The 18,344-nt window shown below is 33.0% G+C and overlaps 1 long non-coding RNA gene across 1 annotated transcript; it reads right to left on the bottom strand.

The window, feature by feature from the left end:
* Nucleotides 1-1,504: 1,504 nt before the first annotated feature.
* On the bottom strand, nt 1,505-7,623 carry LOC124532719. The gene is made up of 3 exons (XR_006966661.1): nt 7,366-7,623; nt 5,588-5,685; nt 1,505-1,559 (listed from the first exon to the last, which is right to left on the bottom strand). It is a non-coding gene; the product is annotated as an uncharacterized LOC124532719 (long non-coding RNA).
* Between the last annotated feature and the right edge of the window lie 10,721 nt (nt 7,624-18,344).

An 18,344-nucleotide genomic window follows, 5' to 3' on the forward strand; every position in this document is an offset into this window, starting at 1 on the left:
CGTATCGGTTCGGAAAAACCGTCGGCGAAAGCTGGTTCCACATGGTGGTTGCGCTTGTCAAAAAATGTCTTAGAAATTTCGCTGTTTTTTATGTCTAATAATTAAGGACAGTATATATTTCTGCACCTTTCTTAAACATTTTAATTAATTTGCACTTATTGATATAAATAGCAAATATCTTACCTGTCAAATATGATAACGCTATTACCTCTCGAAATAAGCTGATGACAGAATAGGTTCCATTGAGGAACAATCAACATCAGATTTTTTATAGACAGATTATAAAGATCGTATAAAAATGTAAAATCAATTGAACTATTAAATGGTAAGAAAAAAAACACGTTTTTCATATATATATTAATTTATTTAAGTTCATGATTAAATGGCGCTGGTTGTATAAATTTGAAATTGTAATACGAGATGACAGCTATGTTTCCAATGAAGTGGATCACTGGAAAGAAAAATTAGTTTATTTGTAATTCATATAAGATAATTACGCTTATTAATCCTAATAAAAACATGACCTTATTTTGAATGAAACTAAGGCTGAAATAAAATGATTTATGAAAGAAATATTTGATGTCGTATTAACTGTAGCCGCGACTTCATGAGCGTATGAAATTCATAAAAAAAAATATTGTTCAATTCGCCGTTTCACTACATAGTATATAACAAAGTCGCTTTCTTTGTCCCTATATCCCGACGTATGCATAAATTTTTAAAACTACGCAACGGATTTTTATTGCGTGATTCGAAAAGATATAATATATATACAATATAGTAAAGAAACACTGATAATAATTTTAGAAGTATCCACTGTGATGTCATATCATTGCACCCGTGCGAAGCCGTGCGTGCGCTAGTTTACTATAAATTATTAATTGTGAATTAGACAGCTTTTGTAATATAAATTCGTTAGTTACTTCTTACATCATATACCAGTGAAATTCCAATCAAAATCGACCCAGCCGTTCCAGAGATTAGCCATTTTTTATTATATTTTTTTTAACGATCCGTGTAATAATTGGTAGTTATTTTAATATTACAAATAGACAATACAATTTCATTATTTGTATATAATTACATGGTATAAAACAAAGCCGCTCACCGCTGACTGTCCCTATGTATGCTTAGATCTTTAAAATTGCGTAACGGATTTGATGATGATGGTAAATTGTACTCACCGGAACCCAGAAGATTAACAATTCCAATAATGCAAGGTGAATTTATCAAAGCATTTTTGCCATCCAATGTAAATATGTCTAAAAGTAGAACATTATTTTTTTAATAATGTGATTATATATTCTAAGTTTATAAATTATTATCAGTTTAATTACATTCCGTAATCAATTATACGAAAATATGGATACAGTTTTTCACTTTAAAATCAATGATATTGAATAATAATTTTGTCATAAAAATCAAAATATTACATTTGCATTTGTTATTTATTGCTTATGTTACCTACCAGTTCTAAGAAGCAATATTCCAATATGTATCTTGAACACAGCCAATGTGAATATACAAATGTTGAGAATGGCAGCTAACAATATGTAAACCTAAAAAAGAAATGATCACTGTACACTCACGTGCTAAACACGTGCTAAGGACTAGAGCACAAAGTTCAAAAAAGGACGTATCTGATGAACACTAGGCATACAATAATCTTATATTATATTGTTCGCGCCTGCTATTTTTATTTTAATTATATCTATATTATACAAACATCTAAATTTATTTAATTTTAATTAACATAATTTTGCCATATATAAAACCTTTTTTAAAAACATTCAAAAAGAAAAAGTAATGTGGAAAATCGAATGTTATGTGATCTTCTTTTGTTTTTTTATTCTCTTCCTAGCTATTAATGACAACGTAACAATGTATAGTGCTAATTATTAAAGCAATTTTTTGTTTAATTGAGTTCGGACTGCAGTGTCTTAGTAATAGACATATATTAATGGCATAAGCCGATCCCAGTGATCATGAGATAATAATAGATAAAGCTGCATATAAGAAATCGGCTACAGTCTTATTTGAAGACCTCCAGCAATAAATATGCGGAAAATTTAAGAGGAATTTTGTTTGCAATTTAAATTATTATGATGTAACAAAGAATTAATTGTAGAGAGCTGAAAATAGTTACTGACCGGTTAGAAAAATGAAAATCAAAATCAAAATAAACTTTATTCAAGTGGGCTTTTACAAGCACTTTTGAATCGTCATTTAACAATTAATGGAAGTTACCACCGGTTCGGAAAGTAGATTCTACCGAGAAGAACCGGCAAGAAACTCAGTAGTTACTCTTTTTCAAAATTTCAAAAAATACAGTCATGTTAGTTAATACAATTATTTAAATTAATATATCCTGCCTGGAATCAAAAGATATTAGGTAATTCCCCTTTTTTTACCAATGTATTTATTATAAACGATTTGAATTTACGAGACGGCAAAGTTAAAAATGTCTGCGGGAAAAGATACTACCTCTGTATACATATATATGTATATATACAATTTAAACAATATTATTTTCCGAACTTGTATATGCTAATTATGCGTACAACAACTGCAGCGTCAAAATTTAATTCAAAGAGACTCTCGCAATTAAATTTCAACATCAAAGTATAATTTCACAACTCACGAGTTAAAATGGAAACAACTTATGAGAATATCCACAAGACAAGTTGATAATTTTGATAAAAACAGCGCATTGCGCTGTTCAAGAAACTAACCAAATAAGAGCTGAGCGCCGAGAGATACTTTCATGTCGATCTAACTCAATGTAAATGTACAAGTGATTCCATGATACTCCGAGGAGACGAAATTTTTAGTGGTACCAGCCTCTCTCAGACTTACCAGGCTCCAACGTGTCCGAGCATTTTTCCAACAAAAAAAAGTTAGCAAGAAAACTTTAGTCATACTCTCATACGAGAACATATGTATATTACTTTTTAACCTACTTCAAAATAAGAGGTTATCAATTCGTCTATAGGTGAATAACTCAAAATTGCCACAACCAACTTTGATGATTCTTTTTTTATTATAAAGGATATATATACTTCAAGGGTAGTTTGGTGAAAGTTTGGTAAGGTTCTGTGCATAGGATCCATGACAAAGTAACGGAACGGACGGGAACGTAACAAATCTTTTATTTATAGATTATTTCGGTATTTGAGTCATCTTCCTTAACTTTTCCGTAATTTTAGGAGGACTCGAAAAATATGTTGAATACGCAAATATTTTTATTACTTTTTAGTGCCTTTTTTTTGTTTTAAAATAGTGTTTGGTTTGAAATATTTTTTCTTTTTGTTAAAATTTTTATTTCAATATCGGACTATACAGTGTTTGCACTTGAAACAGCTGATTGTTGATTCATAAAAAAATTCTCATTTCAACATTCAGATTACTATGTAATTCAATAAATGAAGGTCGCATTAAACAAATCAAAATCAAACAAAAACAAATAAACTTTATGCAAGTGGGCTTTTACAAGCATTTTTGAATCGTCAATTAACAACTGTATTAAGGGAAGCTACCACCTGTTCGGAAAGCAAACTCCACCGAGAAGAACCGTCAAGAAACTCAGTAGTTACTCTTTTTCAACATTTAAAAAAACAGTCTTGTTAGTTCAATACAATTTTATATGCATGTAATATATCCTGGAAGTTAACAAGTATTAATTACACGCTTTTTTATCGTCTATGTAATCTTGTACTTTATTGCCCAATGATAATCTACTAAACAGATATGTTATATCCATACTAAACAACAGAAAAAAGTGTGCCGCGGCTGGGACCGTTTATTTTAGTTTATTTTTACATTTCGTTAAAAGTAAAAAGGATAGCTTGATTAAAACAATAAGTAAAAGGGATAACTAGATGTTTTAATTACGCAAAACGTATTACTACGTAATTATGATGTGTTATAACGTATTACTACGTAAAACGATTAAAGGAAAACGTCCCAATTAGGACGTTTTGTAGTCTTCACTTTTTGCGCGTTAATAACATATCTGTTTACTAAAACATCATTGTTATTACCTTTACCAAAGTATCTTTAACAAATTATTTAAAATAATGAAACGGCAGAGTTAATAATGTCGTAAATGCAATTCTCAAACAGGTTTTATTTTGAACGTGGCTGAAGCTCGACACGTATTTTGTCGTTCGTATCGCAGTTCAACCGAAGGCACGGCAATAAAACCGGCATTCCTTTGATTGACTGGGCGGTAGATAACATTACTAGGATGGCGCTTGTCGATGTAGCTAGCATTGCAATTTTGATACTTTGTTAATCGCTGTTGTTTGCTACAAATAATTTGTTTGAAAGATTATGTTAAGTAAAGCTGTTCTACAAGATTCTCCATCGTTATGGCAAACACCATTACTTTCTTGTGTATGCGTCTCAATCGAAAGTATCAAATATTTTTCAAATATTATATTAACGACTTCTGTTTATTTGATCACTTTAAATTTATACATTTATTTCATTTAACAATTAACTTCAACAATAATAAATCTTGATACTAAAAATTAACTTTCAATTCGCATTATTTAAATCCAAAAATAATTACTATGATAAGGCTCTTGTTTCAAAATCACGGTAATGATTTCGCAGTCACGCTGTGTTTATCACGAAGCATAAATATTAAAATATGTAATGATAATCTCGTCCTGGAAAAAGCTTTTAACGCTCTCGTCGCAACAGTTACAGCTACAATTTGGCTAAAATTATTTCATTTTATTCAGCTGACCTACATAGTATCGCTATCATTTTATAAAAACCATTTTATAGCACCTAACTGGTATAAAAAAAGTCTATTTCCATTAGCTTCCATTTGATTCTATAGAGCTAAATAGCACTGCTAACATTCAGATAAAAAGATTTAACGTAAAAGGTTTGAAAAAAGTTCCATTTTTGTTTTAATCTGTTCTCATCAAACAGATGGCACAGATATGTAATTTAGATTGGTTCTATATTTGAATCTAATCAATTATTTCCATAAATAACAAAAGGAATGAACTATGATATACATATAGAATTATAGAGTTAATAATTTTAAAATTTATTGGAGAAACATATCAATATGACGTATCACATGGTGGACAATATTTTATGAGTGAGATGCGAAAAGTCTTCTTACAGAATCGTATTCGAAACTCACCTTAGAACACGATCTTGTAATGCCAAAATGATATGTGAGCTTGATGGTAAAAATTATAATACATAAAGTTACCTGTTAATGTCCCACTGCTGGGTAAGACTCTTCCTTTAATGGACAAGGTTGGGAGCCTACTCCATCTCAAACGTGGGATACTCATGTGGCAGAATTTCAATACAATTAGGAACATTTACGATACTTCACGATGTTTTCCTTCAACGCTGAGCACGAGATGAATTATAAACCCTGCAATCATTAGTTAAGATGCACGTGTTCTAACCACTGGGATATCTCGGCCCTTTAAATTTAAACTGGTACTCCCAGAAGCGTATCGCCGTGTCAGTTCTCAATAATTGACGAATTCATTTCGAAGACAGTTCCCAGAATAAAAACACTAGTTATTAGAAAAAAAAGATTTGTACAAACCAGCATAAGTCTTCGTCTTTTCAGAGCGATCGATGACAATAACATCGAACCGGTTAATAAGAGGACGAAGAAAACACAAACTGTGGCAAAACTTATGGCTGAAACAAATTGATCAGACTATACTAACTTCCATTCGCTGTCATACCCATGGGAGCACAGGTGTTGGTACAGATTGACAAATAGACCATGATAGTATGTTAGCACCATAAATATTAGGACTGTAAGTGCTATTAGATTAAACCAGAAAAAACAGTACTATTGCTGTTTGGCGAAATTATTCTAAATTTGTGCTAAGCAAATGTGTATCAAAATATTATTCCATGTTTAGTAGTTTTTGATTTGAATAATATTTGCCAAATCTAACTTATTCTATATAATCTACAACAACAACAACAACAGCCTGTTAATTCCCACTGCTGGGCTAAAGGCCTCCTCGCCCTTTGAGGAGAAGGTATGGAACATATTCCACCACGCTGTTCCAATGCGGGTTGATGGAATACACATGTGGTAGAATTTCTATGAAATTTGTCACATGCAGGTTTCCTCACGATGTTTTCCTTCACCGCTGAGCACGAGATGAATTATACAGACAAATTAAGCACATGAATCAGCGGTGCTTGCCTGGGTTTGAACCCGCATTCATCGGTTAAGATGCACGCGTTCAAACCACTGGGCCATCTCGACTCTTACTATATAATCTAGATTATTCTAAATTTGGAACAGCTCCTTCCAATTTTCGTCTGACGTGAAAAGTAAAATAATCTTAGAAAAAGTAACCTCGACGAATTATGTAATAATTTAATTTCATCGCTTTGCAATAAAATGTGCGTTATGAAAATGAATTTCAAAGGATAACTGAAATCCATTAGATTGAAACGTGCTTCGCATGTAAATTAGCCACTTCTAAGAAGATTCTCTTCCCTCTAAACTACTTTTTTCTTCGAAATCACTTAACTATACCTTAATATAATTTTGATTTCTTTAGACGTAAAAATAAGGTTTAAATTTATATGAGATGTGGATTTTATTTCCTCTTATTATTTCAAAATGAATAAAAATCCAAAGGGATCTCCCACGTCGTATCTCGAGCGAAATCCTCGGGAATTAATCTTCATGATGACAAGACATCTGATGATCTCGAAACATATGTGGGGCTTCTGGAGGGTGCCACAGGCGAAGACACTTTGCCCCTTGTCATGTTAAAATTATGGGCACCACATCGAAAAAGTGGACTATTTGCATTTGTCGCTTATAAAAGATCTCTTGAAATAATACAAATGTATATTATCTGGTTGATATATTAGTGTGTGTTTCAGACTATTTTTCCTTTATCAAATTATTTTTGATTGTTAGTTAGCAAATATTTTATTTTATATTAGTGTTGCATTGTAATAAAATATATAACGGCACTAGAGCGCCATTATCATCTTTGTCTCTTAATATTAGATTTGTATTACTCATCATGAGAGCGTGGGAATGTTGTTATTGATTCCAGAAATAAAAGTTGGTATGAAACGTTTCACCAGAGCACGCTTAACTCACCCTCGTCCAATAATCAAAACTTTACAAATTAATTGAATAATAATCAAATAGATAGCGCCGCATTTGACGAGCGCCGCAACAAAATTTAGAAAACTTTAGCTATAGTAATTAGAAGAATTAGAAAAGTAGTTAATCATACATTAACTACTTTTCTATCCTATCTCAATACCAAATTTAATCTAAATCAGTTCAGCTCATATATCTCAGTTCAGTTTATAAATAAACTTGAATTGTACCTCTCGTATCCTCTGTATTGTAAAGCTGATCATATTCCTTGGCATATAGCAATATAATGATTAACAATGTTATGCCAACTCCGATTTCAGCAACGCCAACTCCCACCAACATTGGCCAAAGTTTGGACACCAATTTTTCTCTAGATAAGCATATATTCTGCCAATTTATCTTGCAATTTGATTTGTCACAAGATTTGTGAGGACATTTGTGAGCCAATCCTGTTTTGTTCAATTCTTTTACTGTAATATTGTAATCATTATTAAAATTTGGACAATTTTCCATTGTTTAATAAATAATAGTTTAAAATTATTTATGAATACATGTATTTTGAAAATTTACTAATCAAATTTCATTTTGACGTTTAAAGACAGACGTATAGGTATGCTAAGGATGTAAAAATCGATAGCATCGTTTATCGATATTTTCATTTTTAATAATTTTTTAACTAAATACGAACGAATTTGAATGAACTATGTGATTATAAATGCAAAGTCAGACAAGATAACTTGTTTAATATATATTTATATCACAAGGTTAAAGGTGAAATGTTAAACAAAAGTTGCTACCGAAGTTTCCGGATTGACCTTTTGGGACTCACACATTACAAAATATATATTAAATTAGAGTGAACCTACACTGAAGCAAACTTTACATTAACATTATGTTCGTTGAAATATTTAAAAGAAGTTATTCAATAAAAGCCGAATTTACTCGTACGAGTACAACTTTTAACAAGGTCCAAATGTTTTATGTATTACTAACAATATTTCACAAGCCGAATATCGATTATAAGTAATTAATGGGGTATTAAGATAAAATGTCAAAACATCGTTGGTATGATTTAAGTATTTTACATTTTTATTTTATTTTCATTTTCATTTTTTGGAGCTGAGATGGCCCAGTGGTTAGAACGCGTACGGGTTTAAACCCAGGGAAGCACCAATGAATATTCATATGCTTAACTTGTGTTTGCATTTCAACTCGTGCTCGGCAGTGAAGGAAAACATCGTGAGGAAACCTGCATGTGTCTAATTTCATTTAAATTCTGCCACATGTCCATTCCACCAACCCGTATCGGAACAGCGTGGTGGAATATGTTCCAAACCTTCTCCTTAAAGGAAGAAGAAGCCTTAGCCTAGCAGTGGGAAATTTACTGGCTGTTGTATATTCATTGTTAAAACACAGTTAAATATTTATGTGCAATACTTGGACCTTACTAGACATTCCGGGGTTTCAAAGAGTTCGAGTACCAATCCCTCTAGATCGAAAAGGTCTAAGGTACAATGCAAAGCCTGTTTGCTATAATGCGACAGATTTCGGAGGTTCACTGATTTTATACCGATATCTTGTGATTGATGATCCTCTATTCCGGGAGGGTTCAGGTAATAATTGTAGCAGACCAAGGTTAACCCTTGATAATGAACTGCTATGTCTATAATATGTGTATAGAGTTATGTCACAGATCTGTCACATAATTCTATACACTTTACATTACTGTCTTCACTCATAGTCCAGTCATTTCGGAAAAAAGGCAAATAAATGAAAATGATTAACAAGCTAATTTTTTTGAACGTCCACGTTGTGTCTCCATGTTGAATCAGGTTGTAAGTTATTCAGGTAATAGATGGGATACAAAATAAATAAATAGAACAGCAAATTAAGGATCACACACATGGTCTAAAAACTCAAGTTAAGTATTTCTAGGTAATCTCTACAACATATAAGAAAATCAATAATATATATAATGAATGGACTATCAATCTTAATCCATTATATAAAGAACCTGTAATGTCTTTTGAGATTCACAAAACCTTATTCTCATAATATTAATCACACCATTGGTATTTCTGTAAAGAACCCTTCGTTAATTTAAATTTATCTACGACGCTTTAAATGGGAACAATTATTTCATAAAAATGTTCCTTTTCAGGTAATATGGACGGATGTGCAAATGCACCACATGATGGTGGTGGTCACCATCGCCCATTGACATTAGCTCTGTACACTATAACCATTCCTTACATCACATCGATATGCCAACAAAGTTGTTATCTAATGCCTTTGTGCGTTAAGTATTACTGACTCACTCACTCTTCAAACCGACACTTACCCAGGCGATCTTGGACCATGCTTTTTCAAGTGCAGTAAAAAAGTAATAAATATATACCAAAAAGTCAGTATATCTATTATTTTCTCAATAAATTTCTCGTGCATTTACGTTACATAATATTATATACCTATAATTAGTATTATAAGCTCCAAGCCAATCTAATGTCACAAAAGAGCTGTTCTGATGAAATATTTAAGGTGTATTCCAACGTGCTAGTTAATACATAGACCATATATAGGTCTTAGAACTTTGGGCGACTTACCGTTTTCATCAGGTTTCCTCGAGATGTTTTAAGCGCCACAAGACCGAGCTGGCTTATAATAGGGACTTGGAAACTCAGAGTTGGCTTGCAAGCCTTATACCGATACGCTAACAATGGTATAGTTTGGACTTTGGCTAATATCCATTCAACTCACAAACAAATGGGCTCACTTAAACATCCTGTAACTGTCCCACTAAGATCTAAGGCCTCTCATCCTTTAGGAGAAGTTTGTGGAGCGTATTCTACGCTGCTCCAATGCTGGTTGGCGAATACATCCGTGACAGAATACCATTGAAATTAGACACACGAAGGCTTTCTTGGTGGTTTTCGAAAAAAAAAAAACTCGCCGATTTCTTTCGCCGATTCTTCTCAGGTCTGGGTATTTTCTTTTCCGAACCGGTGGTGATTGATCTGTGATGATCTATAAGTAAGTGTAAAACTTCCATATTGAGTACAGGAATTTGTTGATAGAAAGGAAAAAGTTGAGTTTCAGTTTTCTATCACTGTCGAGCACGATGTGAATTATAAATATTAGAGCTGTCTGATATAGACAATGTCGTAAGCCATTGGGTCTTACAAAATGACTTATCAATATATAGGTCTTTAATAACGTTTACTGGCTATATAGATTTTTGTTCTTTTTTCGTTTGTGTGTCAAACAAGTTTACTTGTATTCTAGAATGGTCTCGAATAAGTTAGGACGATAATAAAATCCTTTGGCATCGTTACATTTGTTTGCTTTTTCTACATAAATCTATCAATTCATTTTAAGCACATGGAAAATCTGTTTCAATCTACTATCATCGGTTAAGATAACTACACTATCTATATATATGGTACCAGTTTCTATAATAAAATTCTGCAGACATTTTTATTTTTGCCGTTTGGTAAATCAAATCGTTTATAAAAAATACATTGGTAAAAAAGGCATATTATTCGATACAAGATTTTATAGATGATAAATAAGCGTGGAGTTAATACCTGTTGACTTCCAATTGATTAAAATTGATATATTAATTTAAATAATTGTATTTAACTAACTTGACATTGTATTTTTTAAATGTTGAAAAAGATTAACTACTGAGTTTCTTGCCGGTTTTTCTCGGTAGAATATACTTTCCGAACCGGTGGTAGCTTCACTTAATTATAAAATGGCGATTCAAAAGTACTTGAAAAGCCTACCTGAATAAAGTTTATTTTTGATTTCATTTGATACACTATCTTGGCTCTTGATGGGCTTAGTGTCTATCACAAAATGTATTAAGTTAAATAATAATTTTGTATAAATAAAACGTAGGTATAATCTCGGCTTAATGTTACAACATTAAAAAATATTGTTGACCTAAATCCATTAAGTATTTTTACGTAAATCCTTGTCAGAGACAGCTTTTTGAATGTATAAGTACTATTTTTTTAGGTCTGGAAAAACGAAGTGACTCTGTATTATCATTGTATAACATTACTCATAATATTTATTCGACATATGAATTAGCAGACTTATATTTGGACCATATGCAATAATTGTACTTTTTCTTTCACTGAGAATATAAACAGGAAAGTGAGATCAAGCCCGTTGTTATCTAGATGCATTGGCATCAGTAACATTATTTAACACGTTGGCAGCGACATACGACCTCCGTGGTCGAGTGGTGTGTATTCAAGGGTAAGCCACTCCGAGATCCAGGGTTCGATTCCCGGCCGAGTCGATATAGATTATCATGAGTTTTCTATGTTGTCTTGGGTCTGGGTGTTTGTGGTACCTTCGTTACTTCTGATTTTCCATAACACAAGTGCATTAGCTACTTACATTGAGATCAGAGTAATGTATGTGATATTGTCTCATATTTATTATTTTTTTTTCTATCCCTTTTTCGGGGCGTTTAAGACCTCGTATGAAAAGTATCATAATACCGGTACGGGGCGTATTAGACCCCGTAACATTTAAGAAACTAAATCAATGTGATGTGATGTGATCGAATTTTATTTCTTCTATGCGGTACGTAGGCAAATATACCCCATATTGAAGTAGGTACACTAAGTATTCTGTTTTCAATAGACATCACATAAATGTATTTGTCACTTTCCTACGTTGATATTAGATTACTTCAAATAGATGTTACGGCCTCCTCGCGGCAGAGAAATCTATACTTTCCTTAGCTTTTTTTAATTTATATATAAATTTCAGTTTAAGCCAAAGTGTAAGCCTATAAAGTATTTTAAATATAATATTTATAAATAATCATTAAAGGTTATATAACTTCTAGCTGTTGAGCTATATTCAGTCACAGAATTATATGAATGCAATGAATGAATTGGTTTGACATTTTTATAAGCAAAAGTAGAAATAGAACATTATTAAATTTGACATGGGAATTGTTAATCTGTCTTTAAATAAGATAATGGATGATTGTAAAGAAAACTGTAAAAATAAATATTGTAAACCATATTAAATATTGTTATTATTTGATGTTCTTTATAATGTTGTCTTAAATTTTCGCGATTATTACACATTGAAAAAAAAACTACTTATAACGTGAGTCTACCCGTGACCACGAACGCTGTAAAGTGCTCGAAACTTCGGGATGTCAAAAATAATTAATATACGCGATTCAAATCCGTTATAAGTAATTTTATTTCAATTTGATGTTCTTGTTTATCTGAAGCTGGGTCTGCAAAAGACACGAAGTCGCAGTCACAGCTAGTTAAATAATATAAAACAAATGAAAATAAAATCGAAATATATTAAACGTTACTAAATTTAACACGAATAAGTATCAGTACAGTAAATAATACAAGATTCACAAAACAAATTATTTAGACAGTCGACATTATACGCAGTCGAGTTAACAATTAGGATGCCAATTTGCAGAGCCTTTGTTTGTACTGAATATCTAGCTTTTGTGTATCATCTTTAATTGATGGGAGTATAATTTACGCGACTTCTTCCCCAGACGTCAACGGCTATTAATCTTTCACTAGTGGCTCGTTGGCGAAATTTCACGTTTATTCAACAGATTTTCCAAAATTTTGGAAACTGATATGTCTATGTGAGCCGATATGGCTCAGTGGTTAGAACGCGATGATTGCGAGTTCAAACCCAAGCAAGCACCACTGAATATTCATGAGCTTAGTTTGTGGTTGTAATTTATCTTGTGCTCGGCGGTGAAAGAAAACATCGTGAGGAAGCCTGCGTGTGTCTAATTTCATAGAAATTCTGCCGCGTGGTGGAATATGTTTCAAACCTTTCCTCAAAAGGAGAGGAGATCCATCAGTGGGAAATTTACAGGCTGTTGTTTTTGTTGTTTCTTTCCGATTAGTTATGAATGTCTCATTAAGGCTATGTTATGGCTCTTATACTATTTTTGAAAACTCAGAACATATATCACAAGGCTGCTACAATACAGAATGATGGTTCACGTGTAGCAAATTCTTATAATAACTGTTGTTGTTGTATGACAGGTTTTGTTTTGATTTAATTTCGTTGTAAATTACAGTACACAGTAACAGGTCATAACCTGTTCGCACGTTCTACATTTGTTTTTTTTTTATACAGCCCTGGCGCCGCCCTCTACGTGGCCAGTTACTTTTATCGCTCTCTAAAATTAGTGCTTTATTAAATTAATAAATTAGTAAATTGCAATTAATAATACTCTATTATTCTCTGCACATCTAAGGCTTTCAAACCTTTTCAAAATAAGACCACATAAGATCTTCTATTCGCATCTATCGCACTATCACTAGGACGAAATTCAGCATACGCAATTAAGATATGAAAAAACAAAAATCTCAATTTAAATATTAAAATTCTATTAATACTTTTTTAATAATATCCGTTTGAAATCGACGATTTTAAAATAACGTTAGAGGAAATTGGAAATTTATGCAAATATAGCTACTGGGGTGCGTCCGTGGGCGCGGAGCACGGGACAGGATCTCCTTAAGTGTTTTTATCCGAGTTAAGAATCTGGAGCGTCGTGGAATATTAATTACAGAATTATGATTAGCTATAAAGGATAAATTAATTAAGAATTCTTCTGAAACATCTAGATCGCTTTTTTTTGTGGAATAGGTTGGCGGAAGAGCATATGGGCCAACTAATCGTAAGGTCACCATTACCCATAGACAATGACGCTGTAAAAAAAAATTAACTGTTTCTTACATCGTCAATGCGCCCCAACCTTGGAAACTAAGATGCTATGTCCCTTGTGCTTGTAGTTACACTGGCTGACACACCCTTCAAACCGGAATATAATAATACTGCGTTCTGTTGTTTAGCGGTGCAATATCGCTCGGCTTAAATTGAAATATAGACCAGCCATATTTATTTCCACGTTTGTTTATATGTAAAATATGTATTGAAACGCTAAAGACCAATTTGTATGCTAATAGAAATGGACTATGATCTCCACTTATTAGATATATATTGGTTTTTAAATAGTTTATTTACCCCGAACAAAAAACGAATATTTATAATTTACACCTACAACGTTATCAGTATATAGAAAAGTCCCTCCCTTCCTGACTCTCATAATTCGGTTGGATGATAATTTTGACTTTACCAAAAAGAGTTCAGGCTTTGTTACGTGCTTTCCAAGGCACAGGAGTGTAATAAAACTACTCACATAACATTAATTTTGGTCACTAGATTAATTTACCAATCGAGACATTTATTAATTATCCGCTTATTGTATACTAATTATCCTTTTACCGCCCATCTCGGAATCTAGTTTTCTCCTCCACAACAACAACAACGACAACAGCAGCCTGTTAATTCCCACTGCTGGGCTAAAGGCCTCCTCTCCCTTTGAGGAGAAGGTTTGGAACATATTCCACCACGCTGTTCCAATGCGGGTTGGTGGAATGCACATGTGGCGGAATTTCTATGAAATTTGTCACATGCAGGTTTCCTCACGATGTTTTCCTTCACCGCTGAGCACGAGATGAATTATAAAGACAAATTAAGCACATGAATCAGCGGTGCTTGGCTGGGTTTGAACCCGCAATCATCGGTTAAGATGCACGCGTTCGAACCACTGGGCCATCTCAGCTCTTTTCTCCTCCACTCCCCTTTCAAAATCCTTGCCTTGTCCAAAAGCCTATTGTTTTTCTCGTGCCAGGAAGTACCAGTCGCCGCACCACGCCACGAGAGGAAGTGACGGGAGTCCTACAATACGGTGTCGATAATCGAATCAATAATCATACTAATACATGTTATTTCAATTAAACAGACGTATTTTAAAATCAAAGCCATGCTTAATATTATTATTTCAATTAAAATTATATGAGTATAGTTAAAAAATCGTGACATGTATACACTTAAAATTTCCAGACTCTAGGCTGTTCCTAAGAAATTCAATAGAAAAGCATAATAACTATTATTGGCTCCGTCTGGAGTTTCAACCCCGGACCCTAGATCACTATCTATTCAATAGACAAATGAGGCAGTCGATACAGTACTATATTACTAACATTATGATCAATACAATTAATACCAAACATTAAAAAAGCATCTCGGCAAATATACGAAAAAATGTTACTAAGATTCACTTCCATCGTATGACTTGCACACACGCACTTTTTATTTATGTTACGAGTAAAACATTCGCAATTTCCCAAATAAAAGTTTAGATCGCAACTGTATTTCCAAATTGTTCTTTAATATGCGGTGTACCAAACATTACACACACACACATAATGACTCACTCACACCAACGTGATTACAACATAAAACAACTAAGCAGCTACATCAATGTGAAAAATGAATATTCCAGTAGATATAATATTCGAATGACTACGAGTTTAGACACCTCGAGATATATTGTCAGTGATCCTGGGTTTGTGAAATTTTTGAATGGCAAAATGTATCTTACCTACAATTTAAGCTTCCCTGTCTTATGTGTTAACATACCTTATGACATTTAGTCCATATTATCCCAAAAATCATTCAGCAAACGATCTCATGAAGACAAATCGTAATCCATGTTTAAAATTATTTGATAAGGCTGTCATTGTTTGTGGTCCTCGTGAATTAAGGGAAAACGTCGATTAATTTACGTAACATCTGTTACGGTTTGCGCGTGATAAACGATCGTTTCCGAATTAGTTATAATTTATTGCAAAACAGCGGCTAATTGAGGCTGGCTACAAAGAACGATCATATTTTATAATACCGTGACAAAATTAACGAATACAATACATAACATATTGTTGGGCATTTAATTGGACATTATTATTTCCACCCGAAGAGCCGAGATGGCCCAGTGGTAAGAACGCGTGCATCTTAACCGATGATTGCGGGTTCAAACCCAGGCAAGCACCACTGAATATTCATGTACTTAATTCAAGATACTTTCCTTGCGAAGGAAAACATTGTGAGGAAACCTTTATGTATCTAATTTCATAGAAATTTTGCCACATGTGTATTCCACCAATTCGCGTTGGAACAGCATGGTGGAATATGTTCCAACCCCTCTCCTCAAAATGAGAGAAGGCCTTAGCCCAGTAGTGGGAAATTTACCGGCTGATGTTATTGTTGTCGTTATTTCAGATTTGTTATGAATGTAAGGCTAGGTTAGGCTCATATACTATTTTTGGGAACTTAATATATTTATCACAACGCTGTAACAAACCAATTTGATGGTTTACTCGTAGTAACAGCATCCAAAACATAAAGTTACGATGTTTTCTTTAATTGCCCAATACGAAATGAATTGTACAGCAAAATTAAGCGCATGATGAATCCCCCTCCTGGCTGAAAATCTGACTTAAGATTCACGTATCGCCAATGAGGCACCTCAGCTTAGTTAAAGTATTCAATTTTTAAATTGTTCCTTACTGAAGCCTGTTAAACATTACAATATAATTTAATATTTGCTTAACAAACATTAAACCTTAACTATAGATCGTTAAAGTCAAGATTGATGTTACAAAACCAAAGAGTTTTGAGGTATTAAACAAAAGTGTTTAATACCTCTTTAGGGTATGAGTCGAGATGGCCCAGTGGTTAGAACGCGTGCATCTTAACCGATGGTTGCGGGTTCAAACCCAGGCAAGCACCGCTGATTCATGTGCTTAATTTCTCTTTATAATTCATCTCGTGCTCAGCGGTGAAGGAAAACATCGTGAGGAAACCTGCATGTGACAAATTTCATAGAAATTCTGCCACATGTGTATTCCACCAACCCGCATTGGAACAGCGTGGTGGAATATGTTCCAAAACCTTCTCCTCAAAGGGAGAGGAGGCCTTTAGCCCAGCCGTGGGAATTTACAGGCTGTTGTTGTTGTTGTTGTAGGGAATAAAATACCAAAAATGATAATGAGCTTGTTCTTACAACTTCTACCGAGCCTCTGTTAGGAGGACTATTCTTCATATCTATTCATGTTATTTCTTACATTTGATCACAAGATATTGCTTCCAATGTCCCTATTCTGGGCGCCTTCAGCGCATTCTCCCAAAATACAATTTCTTCGAATTTGCATGTATATTGGATACTGGAATCGAGATTACGTAGAAGAATAAGGCGCTTGGATATTTGCTATCAAAATGTCGTTATTATTATTGATAAGATATCACTAGGATAAGCAGAGAGGTAGCGTAAAGCAATCTAAATTTTCTTGATTCTTTTATGTACCTACAATTAAAATGCACTGAAAACTAGTGGTTTCGTATATAGCTATATGACCTATATATATATATATATATATATGAAACCACTAGTTTTCAGGCCTTGGCTTCATACAGGTGCAGTTCTTATACTAAATATAATACAAAACTTTTCTTCTTATATATTCTATAGAAAAACTGTCCCCTTGAATCACTTTATCTATTAAAAAATTGTATCAAAATCCGTAATTAATTAATAATAATTAAAGCGTAAGCGTAATTTAAAAGATCTAAGCATACATAGGGACAGTCGTCTGTAAGTGATAACATACTACATGTAATAGTGATGTACCTCTACTCTGGGCATTATCCTTTATATTGCTTCACATTTAACCAACAATTGCTTGAAGAGCAAAGATTTTTTTACTATGTTTAGTTGATGGGCTCAATTATGTTGGTAAGATTTAGCCAGTCCAATTAAAGATACGTGGGATCTAAGATCATGTCTTATGGTGTATATTTTGACTTCACTTCACTTCTCAAGTAGATTTTATTGATATGGTCATTCTTATAACTCGATAAAGCCTGTTCTCATTTTAAGTAAATGATTTCTGGTTACTTGTTGTGCTTCAGATAATTATAATAAAAGCTACAAAGTAGGTTATGGATTTTGGAACAGCAATAAAAACTACCATTTATTTGAATGCATTTATTATAATTTATTTACAACATACGTCAGAGATATGTCTTCACATGTTTCATAGTCTTGTTTTATTATCATTAATAATTATTATTATATGTCTATTAAACTAGTCTAACACTGTATCTAAGTAGAAATAAGTATTGTTTTTGAAGCTATAGCTTATTCCAATAGCAGAGCGAATACAGGCATATAAATTATTGGCGATAGAATTGACACGATATCATTGGTCGAGGTTTTGAATATTAGATATTCATTATGGGTTGGCAAAGTTGTCTTTTCACTGGCAAACTTGTTTTCAGA

The sequence above is a fragment of the Vanessa cardui genome, chromosome 10 (genome assembly GCF_905220365.1).
Source record: "Vanessa cardui chromosome 10, ilVanCard2.1, whole genome shotgun sequence".
Classification (NCBI taxonomy): Eukaryota; Metazoa; Arthropoda; class Insecta; order Lepidoptera; family Nymphalidae; genus Vanessa; species Vanessa cardui.